Source organism: Equus asinus, chromosome 3, assembly GCF_041296235.1.
Source record: "Equus asinus isolate D_3611 breed Donkey chromosome 3, EquAss-T2T_v2, whole genome shotgun sequence".
Classification (NCBI taxonomy): Eukaryota; Metazoa; Chordata; class Mammalia; order Perissodactyla; family Equidae; genus Equus; species Equus asinus.
The window spans coordinates 114,638,689-114,662,208 of record NC_091792.1 but is presented as its reverse complement, the minus strand read 5'-3'; the positions used below and the strand labels follow the sequence as shown (position 1 = coordinate 114,662,208).

General features: G+C 33.5%; 1 protein-coding gene across 32 annotated transcripts in view; it reads left to right on the top strand.

Annotated features, from left to right (window-relative positions):
• ADGRL3 (adhesion G protein-coupled receptor L3) overlaps positions 1 to 23,520 on the top strand; it is a 798,980-nt gene that overhangs the window by 223,621 nt on the left and 551,839 nt on the right. For 3 of the 32 annotated variants that reach the window (XM_070505751.1, XM_070505752.1, XM_070505755.1), the window contains exon 3: positions 9,064 to 9,132. The exons of the other annotated variants lie outside the window; for them this stretch is intronic. The gene's annotated coding sequence lies outside the window, so the exon portion shown is untranslated. The remainder of the gene's footprint in view (positions 1 to 9,063; positions 9,133 to 23,520) is intronic. 32 annotated transcript variants of the gene reach the window in all.

Sequence of the window (23,520 nt, the reverse complement as noted above, 5' to 3'; positions counted from 1 at the left end):
GAGAAACTCAGGAGAAAGATAGTAAGCTAAATAAGTTATACTACAGAGTAAAATGTAGTATAAAACATCATTATGTTCTAGCATTCTGTTCAATCAAAACTTCCTGATTTGGATTATATCTGATAAGGAAGCTTCTCCATAAATCTATCTGAGATGTATTAACTCTGAGGTCACCATACTTAGAAATTATTAGAAGAGTAAAATAGATCTTAGGAGCTTGAAAGACATGATTTGATAAGAGCAACTAATTCTTAGCTTATTCTTCTGTCAAGATCTGGTCTCAGGTAATGTTTGAGAGTGACTCCCTTATAAATCTGAGGTGACATTTTCCTTGCTACAGAAAGAGATATAAATATGATATTGGCTGGATTTTTAACAGCTTTACTGTTTATCTTAAGAAGACAACCCTTAGAAGTATAGACTTCAGAAAAATATTCCACTTTTTCTTTTCCTCCTACACTCATTCTATACCTCTTCCTCCTTTTCTTTCCATTTCATCTCCTTTTTTACACGTGCATATGTACATGGATATGCACACACAGGTTTAATGTGTATGCTCTTGTCATATGCAATAAAATTATTGCCATTTCAGCTAGTCACATCAATGATGTATATATCCTATATTCATTTTAATATAAAGTTTATGGGCTTTGCATTTAGAATTTTTTTTCCACAATTCATTTGGAAACTGACAAAGTTTAGAAGAAAGACTTAGTCATTCGGTGGCTCAAGTCATGTAACAGGTGATTCGAAGCCTATTTATAAGGCACCATCTGTTGTCTCAAGGGACTTCTCAGACTTCTCAACCATGTCAGTAGATTCCTTATAGTTTGTGAATGGCTTTTCTTAGGAGAGCATGATGACGACGATTTTATGAGAGGCTAACATCTGCAGATGGTAGAAATTGTTACTATTTGAAAAATTTGAGATCAAAATACATATAATGTATCACAATATGTTATTGACCCATGATGTTCCACTCATTTCTCCTATTATGATTTATGTTGTGCTGCATTATCCTGATTCTCACTGTTCCTTACCCTTTCTCTTTTCATTTTCCTTATAGTAATAGTGGAGGTGATGATGATGACGATAACAACAGCAGCAAGAACAATAATAATAGAATTACAATTAACTTCTTAAGGTCCTAATGTGTGATGTCATGTGCTATTTAATTTAAACATTATGCTATTTGATCTTCACCACATTCTAAGACTTAGAGAGGTCAAATTATTTGTCCAACATTGTGCAACTAATACATGGCAGAACCGATGGCTGAATTCAGGTCTTTTTCAAAGTCTATAGAGTGACTCCCTAAAATTTATTTTTTCCTGCTATTCCTCTTCTTTTAGTATTTTATCTTTCTTGCTAAACTAATCCATTCTTGCTGCATCAATTTTCATCTCTGTAGATAACTTTTAAATTGGTATCTGTGATCCCATCTCTCTCCTTCTGACTTCTAATCTATACCTCCAAATGTCTGATCAATGCTTCTGCGTGAAAATGCTTTAAAGATATCACTATCTTCCTACCAATGTTTACCCCATAGTCTTCTCCGTTAATATTATCACTATTCTTTTAAATTACACAGACTCACAACATTCTCTTGGTCTCTATTCTTTCAATTGCTGTCTACAAACAAGAGGCACATAATGTTGATTTTTATCTTGTTCCTTAGTTTCCTTCCTTGTTCTGTATCCACAGTATCCCTCAGATACATAAAATTCTTTTAAATATCGTTGCTATTTAGTATGTTCTAAAGCCTGCAAATAGCTTTACAAATTACTTCTTCATGTTACTGCTGAATAATCTTTCTGGAATTATTAAAAAGATTCTCTTTATACTCTAGTAGTCTTCATTGCCTACACATTTTACAAAAAGAATATAGAGGGCATGCTTGCCATCTTGGTATTCACTGTCCTCCATAATCACAGGCCAGAGAATATTGGTTACATCTAGAAATCTCCTTCATGAATCATAAACTTTAATCAAGCTAGGCAACTTTTCATTACTTATTAATATGTCCAAGTCCTTGTTCATGACTCTTTTATCTCCCTGGAATGCCCTGTTTCCCCCATCCTCTTGTTAACTGCCTTCTTGAATTCTATCCTTCCTTCATTCTGTTTAGATAACTTTTCCTAATGGGAAGTGACCTCTTCTGTGAATGAATGGACCATGCCTAATTCAGCTTTCTGTTTTCCATTGTAGATATTGAATAAGTGTTTACTGAGTTGAACAAGCTTTGTCCAAATTCTAAGCTTGGCTATTAAGATGTAGATAATTTTATAGCTCTGGGTTCACATGAAGTACTGTCTTTGCTGAGTCATATTGATTTTGATTATGAGCATATTGGTTGAATATACTTTCTTTCTAGTATCACCACTTTTGACTGGATAGTATGGTTCATAATACTCCTGTTTGAAAATTGAGATTTTTTTGTTACCCAGTGAAAATTATGAAAAATAGTTTCAACTAAAGGACTAATTCGAACTCCAGGGAAGAAGTAGCTTTCTTCCTCAAAAGTATGAATATTTTATTTTGTTCCTTATAAAGTATTACTCAACTCAGTAAAACATATTAATTACATTATTTTGAATTGGAGAATAATTTAGAGTACTTAGTATGTACATTGTACTGAGAGCCTAGGAGATGAGTAAGACCCCCCCCATGTGTGCTTAAAATAGAACACCAGGTATTAACAAACAGGAGTACTTTGATGATAACTATAATGTTTATTTAAATAAAGTATTTGGGAAATAGATAGGAGAGTTGGTTGTTTCACATGGGAGATTTACATCTGGGTTCAACTTTGAAGCATATATCTGAGTATAGGAAAGATATTACAAGTAAAGGGGAGAGTGTTAAACAAATTTTGGACGAAAGACTGTGTGTTGTGCTAGGGGAAGAGTGAGTGGAGGTGGAGCTGATGAACCTAGAGTATAAGACACATGGGAGAAAATAATTAGAGATTAGGCTTAAAGATTAGGCTGGAATAGGCAAAAGTAAGCCATTGGATCCTTTTAAGCAGAGAGATGAAACAATTGTTGTTATGACACTGTAAATGCTAGATTGGAGAGGGAGAAGAAGTGGTCAGGGAGGTCATGTAAAAACCACTTCTAGTAATCTAAGAGAAACTATCATGCCTTGACTGGAACAGAGTATACGAATGGAAGGAGGCAAGTGTGAGAAGTAAAAGAAAATAGTACTTGACTGAGTGTGGGTTTAAAGAAGAGGATGACTTGGTTGTGTATCTTGAACATTGGGTGGGTGATAATGCTACCAATTTAATACAGAAAACAGTGTTTCGGAGAGGGAGCAAGCGTAATGAATTTGTCTTAAGCTTATTAAATACTTAGGCTTATATCTGGGTTCCTTGAAGTCAAAACATGATTATGTATCTTAATAATTTATACTTGAGAAAAACCAACATAGCCATATATTTCTTATTATAGTTCTTCATTCCCAAGCATGGATTTTTTTTTAATAACCAGAGAGAGGAAATGTAAAACCTTGCTCAAGGCGGTCACTGCTATGGGGTATTTTTCAATTTGAATTCATTTTTGTCCTAAATTATGTTTAATATAATGTGTCTTGGAAACATAAAATGGACTGTGTAGCATTTTAAACAGAAGTTAAAATACCCAGATACAAAACCATTTTGTTCTAAATCTAGCGCACTGTTTCTGATATTTTTCTTGCCAAATTCAGCCAAATTTATATCAATGAAGTCATATAGTTTTCTCAACTAAAGGCCACTTGCTCTTTGTTTAATGCAACACAGTGTGTTTACCAGCAACTGCAGTAATTTTCCAAATCCCATTGCAGCATACACAGCTACATTCGTTACAAATACTCTTTTTATTTTTAAATGTTAAATGAGGATTTACAGGAACTCGTGCTCTAAAGAATATTTCAGTGCTTATTATTTCATTCTACTTAAAATTTGTCCTTTTTTCTTTTAAAGCAGTTGAAGCCTTGTCATTTTATCATTAACAAAGATATTATTTATTATCACTGCCTGCTGAATATTTTATGGTTCTTGATCTTATCTAAGGGAACCCTTAAAATGGACAGATGAAGTTAGCATATAAAACAGCCAAATTTTAATTGTTCTTTTGGTATTTTTTTAAATTTGAAGACATTGCTGGTCTTATGTTATGCAAACTTCACGGGATCATGGTTTTCCTTTACTCCAGACCAGTAGTGTGGGAGCAATATCCAAATTCATAACATGTTTTGGCTTTCTATACTCTATTCGTCACTGAAAAATTGCGTATCAATTTTTCAGCTGAAAAACAGGATAGAGATAAGTCATAAGTAACTTCAAATATCAAAACCTTTCATTGTTACTCAATGAGAGTGATGGTGGATACAAGGACAAATTCTACTATAAATAATGTAAGATTTATGTGAAGAACTCATTAATTCACTAACACTGGATTAAGATGGTTTCATTTTCAGTGGGTGTCTCTTTAAATACATTGCAGATATATTTGATTCTGATGCCTGAATCAGTGTGTGCCATTAGATGAAAAACAATGACAGGAATTTATTTTATATTATGTAGTATAGGCAAAGGGGCTATATTTACTGGAATAAAAAGTCATTCCTTGTTCACAATATCAAATCAGTTCTATGCATTTAGTATCATAACATTTAGGGATGTAATGTCATTCCATTTATGAAGATATATTTGTGTTGTTCCTCACTTGGTGTATTTGTTAGCTTAATGTGATTATTTCCTTCAGATGATCAGCTTTTAGGAATATTGAAGCTTTGTCTGTGGTCACAGGCCTTTGATGCTGTTTTCCCAGCTTGTCAATTCTTGAATCCCTAGCCTTGTCTCCTTTCCAAATTCTTGGATTGCCTATGGACCACCCCCCCACCATGCACCGGATTCGGTGAGTGCATGTGTATTGATATCCTGACCCAGCCTCTGACCTGAGCTTACTTTGCTTCAACCTGCTTTTTGTTACTTTACGCCAGTTTGGGTCTGACGGGCTCGCTAATGTTTGTCTCTTTCCCAATCTTTTAATAAATTCCAGGCATCTTAGTCTTGGCTTTAGACCTTAATTTTTGGTGATTCTTGAATTCTGTATGACATTTAATTTTGTAATTTGATCTTCTATTATAGACATCCCTTTGGGTCAGTATTTCTCAATTTATTCAGCCTGCTTGTTGCTTTTTATAATCCATTATTGGCTTTTAACCAACCCAGTGCGGCCTGTATTGCCGCAGGCCATACCATGGTTAGAAGCCGATTATGAACTTGATTTTATAGTTTTCTGTCCCTCAGTAATTCCTAGGTTCTTAGAACAAACATTTTAGGTTAGGTTCTTGAACCTGTGAGATAGGATTGACAAGTGACAGATTATTAAAATGTGATACTTCTATGTGGGATTTCCTTTCATGTTTGAGGTCTAGATCTTGGAAGGAGTTCTAGGCCCTAACCCATGCTCAATGCTGGCAGCGCTGCCCATAGGAAAAGATGTATTCTGCGTGTCCTGCCTAGAGTAGTTAGAGAAGATGTAGATGATCATACTGAAAGTCAGAGAAGATTGATATAAAAGGCAAGGGCAATCTTGTTTTTGTTAAATCCCCAGATTTCTCTCAGTGGCCTGCACAGAGCAGTAATACATATTGTTTGAAATCACTAATAGTGTGCTGATAAAATCTTCTCCTGCTTCCTTCTCAGATGGAAACAGCCAGGTGTATATTAATTCAACTTCTTGTAGGCCTAGGCTAGAACAAAAATATATTTCCTGGCAAATTGTTTGCTGTTAAAAAGCTGAAAACATAACTACTAAGGAGAAGTGGACATAAGAGACAACAATGAGAGATAAAGGACTTGGAGAAATAATTCTAAGCAGCCTAGTGGTTAAGAATGAACCTGTCTTGGGGAATTTTCGGCAAGTTCTTTTCCCTCTCTGTGCCTCAGTTTCTGTCTTTCTTTGTGGAATGAAGATAATAAAAGCATTTCGTAGATTCTTGTGAGGTTTAAATGACAAAATGTAAATAAAGCGCTTAGAACACTTCTCAGCATACGCATCATTTGATCAGTGTGACACCCTACATCCTGCAGACTTCAGGTCATTAATTTGAAATTTGATTCAGATGTATATCATTAGCAGCCTTAAAGGGCAAAAATGGCAGTGGAGGTTGTGTGTAGGGAAGTTGAAATTGTCAATACATTTCTTTTGCCAATGGCTTAAGGTAGTTGGGCTTTATGGGTTACCTGATCACATAATAAATTGAAGTGTTCATTTAGTCACTTAGCTTTTTCATTAGAGCTAGATTCTTAGCTCATCTTGATAAATATTTAGTAAGAACCTTTGATAAATCACTTTTAGAATTTGAAGTGATATTGTTTAAATGTGTCAGACCAGACAATAATGTACATGTAGGGAAAAATAATCTACTGATTTTCCAGTTTTTTGGAGTCTTTGAGCACAGGTGTTTATAATCTGTAGTGTGTATAGTTTGCTAAGAATAATGGAGTATGGATTGATAAGTTGCCTCTACTTTTCCTAAAATGAGACAAAAAGAAGGGATTTGAAAGCCTGTAGAAAATATTATGTTTTTCTTTCTCTCTGCTAGTGTTCCATTTGATTTTTCTCATAGCAGTACAATTTCAAAGCCTATAAACAAAATATTTAATCACATGATATTTTTGGACAGCTTTTTCAGGTATATTGCTTTCTAAGATTTGCAGGGGTTGTCATGAACAGATGTGCAGTTTGCTCACTGTACAAGTCAAGGTGGTAAATAAAGCCTGAAACTCAGACTCTGCTTTCACTTCTGAAGGAATGTGTCTTGTACGGGGCTGAGTGCGCACCGATGGGGTGGGTGTCTTTTTTCTTAATGAAGTTGCACAAAGTTATCCTATGGGCCAACAGCAGCCCTGAATATTTGGGTCTGACATTCATCTAATGCACAGGTGACAATAAGCATTAGATAATATAACTGAATTCTCTATCGCAGGTGTGTTGTGCCCTAGAGTTATTCAATGGCAGTTATAATTGTTCTACAGAGCTGCTTTTACAGAAGGATATGGCCTGTCCTTACAGTCATCCTTTGATTCTTTGGGAAAACAACTCTTCTTAGACATCTCATTATTCTCCTGTAATTAACTTGACCAAATAAAGATGAACTGTGCAGTTTTAATCACGACTAGAAGTCAGTATTGTAATGGAGACCTGGAGTTGAAGGTTAACATCAGCTTATTTCTCTCTATTGCTTTAGATTGATAAGATATTCAAAAAAATTTATAATAAAGATCCTAGTAGAGTGTTAAGAGAAAAAGTCAGATTATAAGCGGTTAATGAGTGATTTGTTTGTGAGAAAATGGAAATCATCTATGTATGCTTTTTTTACAAACAAGAGAAACAAAGGGAATTTAGTCAAATATGGCGGAATGATTTTTTTAAGTTCAAACTTTCTACAAGGAGTGGGAATCCTATAGTTTCCTTTACTTTAATTGTGAATATGCCAAGATTTCCGGCCCTTTTGTATACCAATGCTGGGGTTCAAATTCTGGCTTACTACTTGGTGGTTGTGTATTTACTTTGTGCCTTGTTTTCCCAAATAATAAAATGATCGTGATAATTGTAGATACCACATAGATTTTTGTGAGGTTTAAATATCATAATGTACAGAAAGAAATAAGAACAATGCTGGTTCCAATGTAAACGCTCAACATGTGAGCTATTATTCTTATTTTTATAATTATTTATTTAGTCTTTCATTTTTAAAATAAAATAAGTGCTTATTTTAATATTTTATTACCATTTCCCGTAATAAGATAATAGAAATATATATATTTTTTCACTTTTGTGGTACATTCAATTTAATGATAATTATGGAGTTTTGGGAGTTTTACATAACAAATGGATAAATGTGTGACACATAACTCCCCTAGAATTCATTCTTTAAAAGGAAGTTATTACATTATCATTACCTTTACCATAATCAATTAATAATTTATAATGGCGTATATTCTACCAGTGCTGGTCTGTTTTTGGTTGTAGTTTTAGAGATTTTCTAAAGCTATATGAATATTAGTATTTTTAAATGATCTAGTGGTCAATTAAACAATTTGGGGGAGTTAAACAATGGTTGCCTAAAACTACATTATAGCCTATCAAAAACGTAAATATTTATTCTATTCAGACCAACCTTTGATTGAGTGACTATATACCACGTTGTCCCTGGGCAAGACCTCAGACACAGGTCTGTTGGGCTTCTAAGCCTTTACTATTCTTCCTAGGCCCCAACAGACTGGTTGTTCATGAGCCATAAGAACAAAAATCTAAATAAGACAATTGTCATTATTTTGGATTAGTCAAATATCATGTTGCTTTTTCTCATAGACATCATGCCTAGAAAAGCACTATTATGTACTTTTCCTTGTAATACTGTTTACATTTTCCAATATGCTTGTTAAATGTGCTGGAGAAACTCAGGTTGCCATGGACTAGTATTAATTGTATTGGATGAAGGCTTTGAATATGAACACTTTACCTGTGTTTGGTTTCTAGAGTCCTTATTTAGCCAGCTAAAAATTAGGTGATGAAAAAAATTTTACCTAAGGAAATTACATGTTCCTGTTCTCTAGATGGTAGCTTGTGTGGACATGCTTTAAGTAATTAAAATCAAGTTAGAGAATGTTATATAGGACAGAGTGCTGTGTTTGTAGTCCAGACTGGGCATCTAATAAGTTGTGTGATTTAGGGCAAATGGGATCTCTTTATTGGGTCTAGTTATTCTTTGAATAAATAGGTGAGACTAAATTAGAGTGTTCAAACTGTATCTTCCTAGTCACACAGTCCTGCATTTATTTTTTTTCATCCAAATACTATCAGTCACTAGAAAAGAAAATAAAGACAATCCCTGAATTAGAAGAGCTGTTCAGGTCCCCCTGTCTTTAAATTCTAAGTGCTCTAAATAAATTATTTAATTCCTTAGCAATTTCTTCAGTATCTTATCTAAAAAGGGAGGAAACATAAATTTCTACTGTGAACATGGTTTTCTCCAAAAATATCTTCTGATTATTTTCCTTATTAGCTTTTGCTGTTAGTCCTGTCTTTCGTTAAGCTGGATATCCAGTGGGAGTTTCACACCTTACATTACAAGGTATATCTTTTTCTGTTCTTTTATATTAAATTCTTTGTGTCTTTTTGTATAAATGTGTTTCTTTAATGTGTTTCTCATTACGTAACACGTGTGTGACAATATGTAGTTTAGTCTTACATTTCATCCAACTTGTCAATCTCTGCCTGTTTAATTGGCATATTGAGTTCATTTACATTTAATATAGTTATTGATATATTTTGGTTTAAGATTATGTTAGTGATTCATTTCTGTCTGCCGTGTCTGCTTTTGTTCTGTCCGCTTCTTTTAAATGCAGTTGTTTATTATAGAAATCTACGTTTAATAAAGTGGTGTGATGAAAAATAAAGATAAAAAGTTTTCCTATATATAGCTTTCTTATGTACAGGCAAAAAAAGTTTGAAATTTTTCTGTATAAATTTCCATACGCTATAGCCTTAAACATTTTAGACGTCTATGAAGAATGCTAACAATAAGTATTTGAGAACCACATGGATAACACTGTAAAAATATGACTAGATACCCAACACAAGACTTTACCAAATGAAGAGACATACCCTATTCCCAGAATGGAAAAGTAAAGATGAAGAAAAGATGTTGATTATCAACTTAACATATACATACAGGGTCGCACAATTATAATAGAGTTAAAGTCTGACAAGATTATTTTAAATTTAATCTGAAAGTGGAAATAGATGAAAAGAAGGTTAGTGACCAGTTAGTGAGCACTCATTGTTTGCTGACTATTGCATTCATTATCTAATTTAATAGTTTAAATATTTTTAAAGAAGTAATTTTGGTACAAGAATAGTCAGACAAATCATTAGAATAGATAACCCAGAAACAGACCCTAGTATGTGTGTGCATATATATATATAACCTAATTATATAATAAAATAGATGACTCAAATATAGAGATTGACATATTTAAAAATTTTTCCTCTAGGGGCTGGCCTGGTAGTGTAGTGGTTAAGTTTGCGTGCTCCACTTCAGTGGCCTGGGATTTGCTGGTTTGGATCCTGGGTGCAGAACTACACACCGCTCATCAGGCCATGCTCTGGTGGCATCCCACTTACAAAAAAGAGGAAGATTGGTACAGATGTTAGCTTAGCAACAATCCTCCTCAAGCAAAAAGAGGAAGATTGGCAACAGATGTTAGCTCAGGGCCAATCTTCCTCACCAAAAAAAATTAAAAAAAATAAACCCCAAACACCCAGGTATTCCTCTGATAATTTGTTAGACATTTCTATAAAAATCCATTGACCCTCTTTTATACCATATAACTAATAAAATATAGATGGTTTAAAGATGTAAGTGTAAAAGATATAACATTTTAATGAGAGGAAAAGGTCAAAATACTACTCATCTCTGAATGGTGAAGGATTTTATAAACTTACATGTAATGATAAATATCACCAAGGCTGTACAATCACTGTGTTGAATGTCAATAGATTCAACAATTTCCAGATTGATGGATGGACCAGCTCTATTTTTTATTTACCTTAGTGGTATATAAAGTAAGGTAAATAAAAGAGTTTATTTACCTAATATATTAAAGAAAAAGTCTCAGAGCAGCCTGGATACCTGGTAGACAGGGGCAATATTTTCTAGTATAAGTGGACATTCAAACTTTGAATTGAGCTTCCTTACCAAAGGATTCAGAGGTGCAAAAAATAATATGTGATTGAGTGAGAATTATGTATGCCTTCTGAAAGCTCAACTGTAATCTTCAGACTCTCTTTCTATATGTATATGTAAGTTTATATATTTGGAGTAGACCAACACGTAGCCTAATCTGGACATATTCTGCAAACCACTTCAACTGGCCACCAGTCCCCTTTAATCATTTGTGATCTTAGTGGAACAAGAACAGAGGTTGGTTTTCCAAAAGTCACAGGAAGTAATAGTAAGAAGCAGACCAGCTAAAGGATTTTACTACAGTAGACTAAGGTTAATATATACTGACTTCTGATTTTGCATTACTTTATTTTAAAAGCCCTTGACTTCTCCCTACACAAAAGAAATCACTTGTGATGATGTTGTATACATTGTCCTGATTCCTCCTCTTCAGCACTGCTTCCCTCAGTTGCCTGGAGTGTGGCTGCTTTGGGCTGACACTCTCTGCTCAGAGTTAGGTCTCTGTCCTAGGGAAGTCTTCCTGGAGTGAGTGGTCAATACTAGGGTACCCAGACCCTCTCCATTGCCTCATTGCACAGACTACACTCAATGGCCATCTTGCCTTTCAGTCTTCCTGAGAATAGGCTGAGCCTCTGTTTTTACCCTTACCACAGTTTAACCTTGCCCTCTGCTCAGCTCTGCTTCCCTCTCTCCCTCTTGAGTGTTGTTCCCAAGTAGTCCTGCAAAAATGTCTCGGACCAAGTGTCTGCTTCCAAGAGAATCTGACCTAGAACACTAGTCACATTTATGATAGTATTCCAAATCTTGTGGATATTGTCTCAGTTTTTGTTCATTCCTGGAACAGGAAGACAAACTATTGTTCTTTGTTGAACTCGTGGTGGTAATGTTTGAGAATCTTTTAAATGTACCTTGCTTGGTGTTTCAAATCATCCTTAGCTTCTTGTAAACCATTAACAGTGTTTTAAGGCATAAAACATGTAAGTCTAATCCTATATTTTCATCCTTCTCACTAAAATTGTCAGTATAACTATAATGAATATGATATGTCCACAATCCATTTTGAGATTTGGAGCATTTGTGTCGTGAAATCTCATGATGTACCTTCTTTAGTTAATGGAATAGGCAAGCGAGACAGCACTTTTTTCACAAATGCCTGGAACAAAAATGCCAGTGTATAAAATAGCTTGGCAATTTATGGAAGATTTATTATTATTATTTTCCTGAGTTTTTAAATTTTATTGTGTAGACTGCTTAGGAAATATTCACCATAAGTTTCATATTAATTTTCCAGGAACTCAAACAGAGAGACACGCATAGATTACCTTATTAGAAGTTATATACTAAATTATAATTAAATGATAAAGACCATAAGTGCTCTTGTAGTTCGGAAGTATCATAGAGTGATTGGGAAGAGAGGAGACTAGGTCAGCAGTGAAAGATGTGGAAACAGCAAAGCAACAACATTCTGAGTAAGTTCAGTTAAGATGTGGGTAGGTTGTGAAGTGTTTCTAATATTAGTCTAAAGATATTGAACTTTATTTTTTAGGCAGTATGAAGTTTTAAAGGATTTAAGGGGTTGGTAGCATGTCAGGAATATATTATAGATAGAAAAGTGATATGGAAGATGGATTGGTAGAGGATGAGACTGGTGGAAGGACCCCTATTTAGCAAGCAATCTCAATAATGTAGGACAGAGGTCTACTTGATTATCATATTCTCAAATTAATTATTCATAAAGTTTACAAATATGTTTATTTTTTGCATCCTTTGGATTGATTCCTGGCGGTAACTATTGACATGGACTATCTAAAATTGTTGTGTAACTGACAAATCCCTTTTAGATAGCTAGATATTGGCCTATTTAGTCACAAAATTATCATTTTGGTTTGTAATGAATAGTGTTATCGGTTAAAATCAAAACAATCGCTGAGGTCCACAGATTAAATATATTGCTTTCTCCTTATCTACATTGCCTCTAAGTTTGCCACAGGAAAAAAATAAGTTGTTTTGAAAGTATTTGTACTTTACAAAGCCATGTTGGTTCTACCTAGTACCTCATGCTTGTGCAGATAATTGAAAATTGAGTTGAACTCACAGGTGTACATCAATTTATAATTTATAATTATTGTCCATTTCTTATACAAAGACATAATTTTAATTCTACCATATTGAGGAACTTCTGTTAGCCTCCCTAACTTCCTTAATTCATTTAAAAAACATTATAATAGGTAGTAGCACTAGGAATAATATTATCTAAAAGTTGCACAAGTATCTGCACACACATATTGTGTGTGTAAAGAAATATATGTAGTGTATACATAATAAAGATATTTTTATATATACATATACATATATATTTTCCTGAATTGCTTTCAAATTGCTATGGTTGTTCAGTTGTTCATTTTAATTGAATTAGTATGGGTGATCCAGGTAGCTTGTGTTTAGAAATTGAGTGAATTGTTTGGTATCTCCATTTATATTTCACTTGTTTTAGATTCCATGAACTTCACATTTGCTAAGAATGTTCCCTGTTTTCCATGTGGTTGATGGACATATATGATATCACCTTTGAAACTACGATGCCTAGGATTCCAAAACAAGCTTGTATCTTCCTGATTCCTAGCTGTTTCACTTAATTGTAAATAAGAGATTATTGAAAGCTATTTGACTTATGTAAGCAAAGATCCATTTTATGTTAACAGAGTTTGATTAAGAGGTAGCCAAAAAGCAAAAATTTGAAATGTAAAGTTGGCAGAACTAAAAATACAGATAAATCAAGTTGATAATGTGATATAATTTTTGGATTTATCATAGAGAAATAATTCCTGTCATACTGAATTTGTTGTTAGTGCTGTGGGCTTGATTCCAACCCCTAGTGACCTTGTGTACAGCAGAGCAGAACCCTGCCCAGTCTCTTTGCCCCATCCTCTCACCTTCCGGTGCTGTATCAGACAATGCTCCACTGCTATTCATATAGTTTTTATAGCCAGTTTTTTCCAAAGCGAGTAGTCAGTTCCTTCTTCCCAGTCTGTCTTAGTCTGGAGGCTCTGCTGAAACCTGTCCACCAAAGGTGACTCTGCTGGTATCTGAAATACTGGTGGCATAGCTTTCAGCATCACAGCAACCTGCAGCTGCTACACAATGACAACCGACAGACGGGTGGTATGGTTCTCTGACTGGGGGACAACCCAGGCTGTGGTAGTGAGAACCCCAAATCTTAACCACTAGACCACCAGGGCTGACCATATATTGAATACTGGTCAGGATTTTTATAAAGAGGTAGCAAAACAATGAAGATATATATATATATATATTTTTTTTTTTTAAAGAAAACTTTTCCATTCCATCTTTTAATACCAATGACTTTTCTTGGTTCTATTCATATGGTGAAAGATATTACCCATTAATACTATTATTGTTTTTTAATTATTTTCTTGCCTCAGCTTTCTTGTCTTTTTTCATATTCTTATTCTTTCCTCTAGTAATATTCTTTAGGGCCATTGCTGTATTTTTAGTGGTAGATAAGAAAAAATTGCATAGATGACCTTGGTAGAAATTACTATAAAATTAGTTATTGGTGAGAAATTAGAATCTTATGTAGAACTCATAAAGGAAAGATTAAAACAAAATGTAAGGTTTATTTCTGCAAATACATAAGTAGTGACTGTTGTACATGAAAACTTCTGGTTTCATATAATATGTATTTTTATTTTCATATTTATCGTAATTTTTCTCACCTTTAAAAGTTATACCAAATCAGTTTCTGCAATTTGAATATTATTTTCCCTATACTGAGCATGTTGTAGGCTCTCACTCCGTTAGCTTAATAGATTTTTTAAAATGAACAATGACAATTTTCATTATTTTGATTAATTTTAAGCTTAATGAGTGTGTGATTTAGTAATAGTATAAGGTTAACCTTTATCACACACACGACTATGGTAATATCTATATACACAACTCGTTGCTCCTACATTGATTACCTACATGATAATCTATATTGTTTTAGATGTGAATTTGTTATGCAAGCCAAATATTTAAATGATAAATTTAAAGATTTAAATTAAGTGATAAGAACTTATAAACAAAAAGCACATGCTTCCTAAACCTTCAAGACCAGCTGAAATTCAATCATTTCACTCTTTAATCTGTAAATTAGATTTGTATTTGTTTGTTTATTAATTTATTAATGTGGCTTGTTGAAATAAACTTTCCTTGAAATTCTTTGAGATTTAGGAGCTAATATTTATTTATACACATCATTTATATTATAAAATCTTGAGAAATGATTTTGAGTCTCCTATTGGCAAATATGTACCACATATATTTTACTTTAAATCCTTATAAATGATGTTTATTTGTAAATTTTTATCTTTAATTCTTTCTTCCTCTGTTCCCCACTTGCAAGGTAGAAATGTTGCTAGACATAAAGCAAATATTCATGATTACAGTATTATTATCATTTTGGATATTTTTTTCTTCTCTCAGTGTGGTTAGGAGTTTAAGGCTAGATAAAGACATAGGCTCCTTTCTCTCTTTGAATGATCATTTCTAATAAAATAGCAAAATAGAAAATGTAGATAACGTTAATGTATTTTAAAATTGATAACCTAAAACATAAATAAATGGACTTGTGTTGAGGATCATATATAAGTGATTTCTTTCCACACAGACTCTCTATGCACACCCAGTGCCAGCTGTGAATGCAGCCCGTAGGCAGTGCTGTGGGCAGGGGGGCAACTGTCAAGTTTGCTATGACTTTCTAATGGCCTGCTATTTTCCATAGCTTCACCTAAAAACAAAGCAACACATTTTATACTACGTTTTGTCTGAACTGTCACTTATCCTTAATTTTATATACACAACATCACACTAGCTAATATTTTGATTAGGAATACAAAGTTATTAATGCTCACAATTTTTAATAGACTATTTTAATCAACAGTTTTATGATTTGACATTAATAAAGAGTGCTTCGGAAAGTTACTTCCAGGATTTGAAATTGCTCTTCAAGATAGTAATAGCTTTCTCCTTTGCAATTTATAGATCTTCTTTTTTTGCAGGGGAAGATTCAACCTAAACTAACATCTGTTGCTAATCTTCCTCTTTTTTCCTCCCCAAAGCCCCAGTGCATGGTTGTATATCCTAGATGTAAGTCCTTGTAGTTCTTCTATGTGAACTGCCACCACAGAATGGCAACTGACAGATGGGTGGCTTGGTTCCACCACTTAGAAGCAAACCCAGGCTGCTGAAGTGGTGAGCACTGAACTTTAACCACCAGGTCATCAGGGCTGGCTCTAGATCAGTTTGGAAAAGCAGCTGACATGTAGACCTTAAAATGTTTTAAAGCTTATGATGGTGTAAAACCCATTATTGCTAAATTTTTCTGGGGAAAAAAGTACTTGGACATGAAAAGACCTAAAACCATGCCTAGACATATTAATTTCAAGTATCGATTTACTGTGAAGAGCAATGAAAATAAGATATTCTTGAAAAGGAGCTGAATATGCATGACAACACAAAGTTTGAACTAATATAATTTGTAAGAAACGTGTATAATGGAGAAGTAAAGTGTAGTGGTGAAGAGAGTGGATGTGGACCAGTCAGGTTTCAAATCCTGGCTCTGCCAGCTACTTGTTGAGTGACCTTGCCCAAGTCACTTATATTCTCTGTTCCTCAGTCTGTTTACATACAGATGAGGGATACTAAGAGTCTTTACTTTGTAAGGTTGTTGTGAATGTTAAATGAGTTGCCATATGGAAAGTGCTCAGCAGAGTGCTTGGCAGAAAGGAAAGCTTCTGCTAGCCTGGTTGCCTGTCCTTGAATTACAGTTCTTCCTGCGGCTCTGAATAGCATGAGGTTTTAATTAAACAAGTCCTGTGGCTAAGGTTCACCTCAACTTGGTGGTCTTGGAAAAGAAGTTAAGAAAATCTGTACATCTCCTTTCAGAATACTGGTTTCATTGAAAGAAAAAATATATCTTGAGGAAAAGTACGTGCTTTTGGTCACTGATATTTTTCTTTTTTCTTTTTTTTGCTTGAGCTGTTTTTCATTCCTACCTTTGTTCTTTTAGTTTATTTAGATAACTTTTAACATGAGACAGTTATTTTGATGTTTAAATTTACTTCAAAATACAGATTTATTTTTAAAACAATGAGAATGTATGAAATAGGATGGGTTTTTTTTGGGTGAAAGGAAGGATGTGTTATTATGGTGTGCTGGAGTGTGAAGAGCTTGATTTATAACCCTGGATAGTTAATATGAATAAATCATACGTTACAACAATGAGCTTTTCTGAGATTTAGAATATTTTACTTTGCATATAGTCAGAATGAATTTGGCTGAACAAGTGGTAGCTTTTTGTTTGCATACACGTGTGCGTGTATATATATATATATATATATTTATACGCATACATATAGTCTCTAGTCTTTTGTCTATGTAGACTGATAGCCAAATACAAATACATTTTTTTTTATCACAGACTAGACAATTATACACATATATGATTGGATAGAATGTAAGATTTTTTTTCCTTCATCTACATGGGAGAGAAGCATCTGTCTGGAATTTCTCTTGTCGAGAGCTCACTCTACCAGGAAGGCGTGAATGCCTTTCACGTTGGAAATCCTTCCTCAGTAACAATGATATTACAGATTAAAGATGGGAAATTTCATTATGTGGCTGGTAATATATTTACCTGTTTGTTAAAGCAAAACCAAAACCAAAATAAAAACAAAAACTCTTAAGAAAACCACTTTATAATCTTGAACTAAGTTTTTAGTTTAAGGGGGAGGGAAGCAACTGTTTAGATTTGAAACACTTCAAAAAGGTTATTTCCTAGGTAATGATGATTCTTGAAGCAGAAAGAAGATCACGTGAAGGCTGGAGGAGTGGACAAAGCAGTGGGAAAGACATCAAAGCAGTATTATTAAAAGTGCAAAGCAAAATTAATCATAACTTGGGGATATTTTCAAAGTTGAAATGTTTTCCTGTGACACGGGTTATAGATGAGGACACTTATCACTAGAAAAAATTAAACTATGGTGAGAATACAGCTGTATCTTGAAGCTGGATGCTGAAGCTACAATATTCTAAGTAATTTATTCAACAAATTTACTGAGCATCAACCATGTGTCAGGCCCTGAGATTGTAGGTGTGAACAAAACAGACAGAAAACATTGTTGTCTTGGAATTTACATTTGAATGGAAGTAAGCAATTAAACAAATATTTATAAGGATAATAAATAGCATTCTTATTAATAATCCAGAACTATTCAACTTTGCTATTCTAGTCTACTGTATTTTTTTCTCTTCTACTGTACTCTATGCTATTCTGTATTCTATTCCATTCCACTCCATTCTATTCAATACTTGATTTTAAATTAAGAAATATTTCTGGATAATAGTTCTGCTTTACTTAACAAAACATATTCTTTTGTATCATTGAGATATTTGAAATTGAATAAACCTATTACTTGAGAAGTAGACGTAAAGCACCTTTGATCAATAACAATGTAGAGATACAAGTTTAGTTATTCAACAAAAAAACAATTTCACATAGGTACTAAGAGTTATATCTGTTTCATTCACTTGATCTTTACTAAATTGTCTGTTGGGAATATATATTTACTAATAAAACAAACCAGATATTTGAAGAAAGTATTATGAAACAAACCCTAAAGGTGCTCATGGACTTAGCTATTTAACGAGCCTTCATCCTATACCTGCTGCCTGCCCTTGCTGTGTAACTCAGGCAGAGCAAGCATAAAAGTGAAACACAGCTCCTGGGCTTTTGGCAACAAGTTAAAAACAAACAAAATGGTATGTGGCTCAGATAAAACTATTTCAGGATACTTTTGAGTCTAGAAGAGGTAAATAAGAGTTTTGAAATGAGATGTATTGAGGTGGGTCTCGAAATATGCCTAAGAAGTTATCAGAAGGAGAAGGTGAGAAATGACTTTCCGTTTATTGTTTAAAATTTAGTCATGCAAATTTTATTATTATATGGTAAAATTTAGGGAGTTATAAAACTTGATTTCTAATTTTTTTCATCTTTTTCTACCAATGATTATCATTTATTCATATTTTGATTTACTTATTTGTGGTCCTGAAAAAATATGAACTTATTTTTTTTATGATACATAGTTTTTATGGACCAGAATACAGGTACGGTTTGTGTCATTTACTTAAATTAATATATCATGAGGTACTCTCCTTGCCCTTAATTATTTTTCAGAGTGTGATTTGGTGGCTGTTCCCATTGTTTTTAAAAAGCCAATCTTTCTTTATTAAAGCACAGTGTGAAAATATATAATTGCCCAACTTAATAATAATTTTTTCCAGATGTAAAGTAGACTTATTTAGTACTTAAAAAAGTTATTTCACCAAGTTTTATTTAGTCACTCTCAAATATTTATGGGTTAGCACCTAGTAGTCATAGCGCTTACTTTAGAAAAGTATGGGAAGTTGATTATTAAACATCAAGTAATTAAAAGCATAATTTTCATTAACTCACCATCTCATACATTAAGAAATAATTAAAGAGAAATTTAAAATTCAGAAAATTCTATCCATTAGCTTATTCTTTTCTCTGAATACAGTTTTGATAGCAGAACACTCAGCTGAAATCATGTAGCAGTCATGTTCTGCAGTAGCTTGGTTTGAAAACCTCTGTTAAAATGCAAATTACATACTGTTGAATAATGGGAATTTAATCAAATTAATAGGGCTTTAATTTACATTTTTAATCCCTTCTGACTTGTTTCTCGTTCTTTGTGACTGATCAGATTCAGTATGTTATTTGAGAATGAGACCTGAATTGGCAATTAAGATTCATGTGTTCGCTTTTAAGTTCTGCTACTATATGCATGAATTTTAGGAATGTCATTTAACATCTCTTATTTTACTGACTTGCAAAATAATTGGATTGCACAAGGCTGAAATTTCTTAGCTATTCTTGAAGACTTGAGTTTCTGTATAAAATTTTGTGTGTATATACGCACACACACACACACACACACACACAGATTTTTGGCCTGGAGTTCTAATCTCCAAAAGTAAATAAAAAGCCATTGATTTTTTAATACCTCTTGCAAATGTAGAAGTCAGTCTTTTCGGAGGTCTTCAGGCATCCTGAAATGCCTTTTTGCCACAAGTTTGTCAGGATGCTTTGTCAATGAGTTAATATGTTTGTGCATAGTAACTATCTAAAAATAGATTGCATATGATAATATTCTTCTTTTTGTCATAATAGATAGTGTACTTTGCACTACGATTTGGACTACTGCTATTTGATTTGTATTTGTTTCTTGGGAAGTGAATATAAATAACTAGATATATCCAGAGATATAAATATTAGAGTATTAATTAATAAAATATATGATGAAACAATTGTTGAATATCTTTACTTCACCTATAATAATTCACTTTTTCCTAATTTTAAAAATCTGAGCTAAGTGAGTTACTTTGATGCTTGATTTTCAAGGAGGTTTCTAAATAAATGATAAATAAAATGTTTGTTAATAATTGGTCAGAAAAATTAATATAATTTTAGGACTAGAAATATTTCCTTCAGTGATGGTTGTTTATATATGAAATATGTACTAGATAGATGATTTATAAAACTATTTTAACATATGAACATGATCTAATAATTTTCTTGTCTACTTCCAAATAGTGATTTGTCTTAGGAGAAACAAATTTGGGAAAATAATAGGAATAGAAATAGGTAACTTCCTGAACTTTGATCTTGGATACTAATTTATTCTAACTTAAAATAAGAAAATAGGGGCTGGCTGCGTGGCCGAGTGGTTAAGTTCTCGAGCTCCGCTGCGGCGGCCCAGGGTTCGGATCCTGGGCGTGGACATGGCACTGTTCACCAGGCCATGTTGAGGCGGCGTCCCACATCCCACAACTAGAAGGACCTGCAACTAAGATATACAGCTATGTACGGGGGGGTTTCAGGAGATAAAGCAGGAAAAAAAAAAAAGATTGGCAACAGTTGTTAGCTCAGGTGCCAATCTAAAAAAAAAAATAAAATAAATAAAATAAAATAAGAAAATATAATGCTTTTTTTGCCAGGCAACTGAATTTACTTCATAAAATTATCCAACCCAATTTTTTAGGTTACATATTTCTGACCAATATTAATTTTAAATTATATAGGAAATATATTTTAAACTATAAGGCATTTATTTATTTCCTTTTTGGAACCCTGTTATCCTAGATGTTCTCTAGATATTTTATTTTTTCAAATAGTGAAATTGCAATGTGGTTTGCATGAAACTAATATCTCAGAAGTTCAATTCCCTTTATTTTTCCAGTTCCTATTTATCACATTTTCTTTTAAAGGATTTAATACAATTAATATATCACCAAATCATCAGTAAGGTATTTGTTCAAAGATGTGGATGTTTTATAATATAACTGATGGTAATATTTTTTTTAGGAGTTCTGTTGAATATTAAACACAACACCAAGATATAAAGAGTAGATTATTTTCTTTACATTCTATTAAATATTTAGAGGGGAAAAATACATATATTCAAATTTTCAAAATGTGTAGTCAAAGGAGAAATATTTTTATCCAGTGATTGCATTTTAAACTGTCTTTATATTTCCATTCATTTATTATTTGGTTAACAAATGTTTAATGATATCTGATTAAATACTTTTTTATGCCCTTGGTTTATATATGGCAGTAAAAAAAAAATCTGTGCTCTCCTGGAATGTATATTTTAGCTAGAGGGACAGAAATAAACAATGCATTAGAAATAAAATAATATGTTGGGGCCGGCTTGGTGGCATAGTCGTTAAGTTCGTGTGCTCTGCTTTGGCGGCGCAGGGTTCACAGGTTTGGATCCCGGGCATGAACCTAGACACTCCTCATCAAGCCATGCTGTGGTGGCATTCCACATACAAAGTAGAGGAAGGTAGGCATGGATGTTGGCTCAGGGACCATCTTCCTCAAGCAAAAAGAGGAAGACTGGCAACAGGTGTTAGCTTAGGGCCAATCAGTCTCACAAAATAAATAAATAAATAATAATAATATGTCATTTATTGAAAAATGCAGAGGGAGATAAGATAGAGAGCCTTATATGTAGGCTATTAATAAATATGCATTTACTAAACTGAATAGTTGAATTTTATATCACCATTAAAAATGAATTTTAGTTTATCTTATTCAGCTCACATACTGCTATATATGAATTATCTTTATAAATTTGTCACATTAAATATTAAGGACACAAATTTAATCTTAAATTTTAAATCCATTCTCATTCATCAGCACTAAATTTTTAGGCACTTAAGAACCTGTAATGTTTAAAAAAATCGTTAAGAACTAAATCATTTCTTCTTTCTAATTCACCAGCACAGATCTTAGTAGTCACCCTATTGAATAGATCTACATAAACTCTGTAATGTAACAAATAAGACCCAAGCTGGATCAGTGATTTACCTCAAGTGTTCAACCAGTTCCAGCTCCATGTCTCTTAGTTCGTGTGAGTCAGCTCACAAGTGCATACTTTATTTTCTGTTATTCATCTGCTCGGAGAGGCTGCCTTTATCTAATTAAAAAAAAAATAGTAATTAAAAAATCAAACAGAAACATCATAAATGCATAAGCATGTATTATTAACTGTGCAAATATACTAAAAATATAATATTTATACATGTAATTAAAGAGCTTTTTGTTATAAAATTTATACTCGACCTTTCGTTTTAATAACCCTTTTAGGAACCTGTCTGTCTCTATTGAATGCATGAATGGAGACAGGAAGAACTATGATATCATCGTGTGTTTCCAATTTGGGCTGAACTTAAAAATACGTATAGTAAATTGTTTTCTACACATTGTCTACATATTGTGATTTCAAGGGTGCCAGAAAGCCCCAGCATCCACTAACTGCTTACTTTGCTGATGAGTGAAATCTCCAATAAGATCAATTCTTGCCTTTTGTTAAAATGCAGATGTTCCTGGGAAGAATAATGACTTGAGCCCTAGCAGAGCTTTAGGTAAAGACGTTTATCACATTATTTCCTAAGTAAGGTGGATAACAAGAAGTGAGAGTTTGAGAAAAGGGGGCCTCTGAAGGGAAAAGGAAGTATTAGTGTGGAGGCAGTAGCTCCAAAATAGAGGAGACTGGGCAGTAGTCTTCTGGATGCTTCGGGCTTGGTTTGGTCTCTTTCACTGAATCAGTAGAAAAACATGTTATGTACTAAAGCATAATTAGCAAAGGATATGATGACTTGTTAGTGTTATTGTCCTTTGGTAAGCAATTCCTTAAATGTCACTTAACAGGGGAAGTAATAGAGTTGAATATTTTAGAAAAATAAAAAACGAGAAAGAGAAGATATAAAGTTATGTAGAGAGTGTTGTTTTAGACTTGGCCGAGTATAATGGGCCAATCAGCCTAGCCAGGTGTCACGGTGTTAGCCAGGATAAAAAGCCATTGTTCAGCAAGTATAATGGTTGTACAGTACCTGCCTCTTGGCATAAGATAGAGCCAAAGCTAAAATAGCCCAATTTGTACACCAAAGAGAGTAAAGATTAATCACATTTGGGCCTAATCAGAGCTGTTTCACTGGCCCACTGCTCAGATGTTTGCTTTTTCCTACCTCCTGGGTGTTTGATACAAAAATGTAAGCCTCAGTTATGGAGCTAATATTCTTCCAAAGGTAAAATAATTTTAAAGTAAAGTGAATGTAGAAAGGAAATGACAAAAGGAGCAGACATAGCCCCTCTTAATTTTCCATGTTCCTCGGTATAGT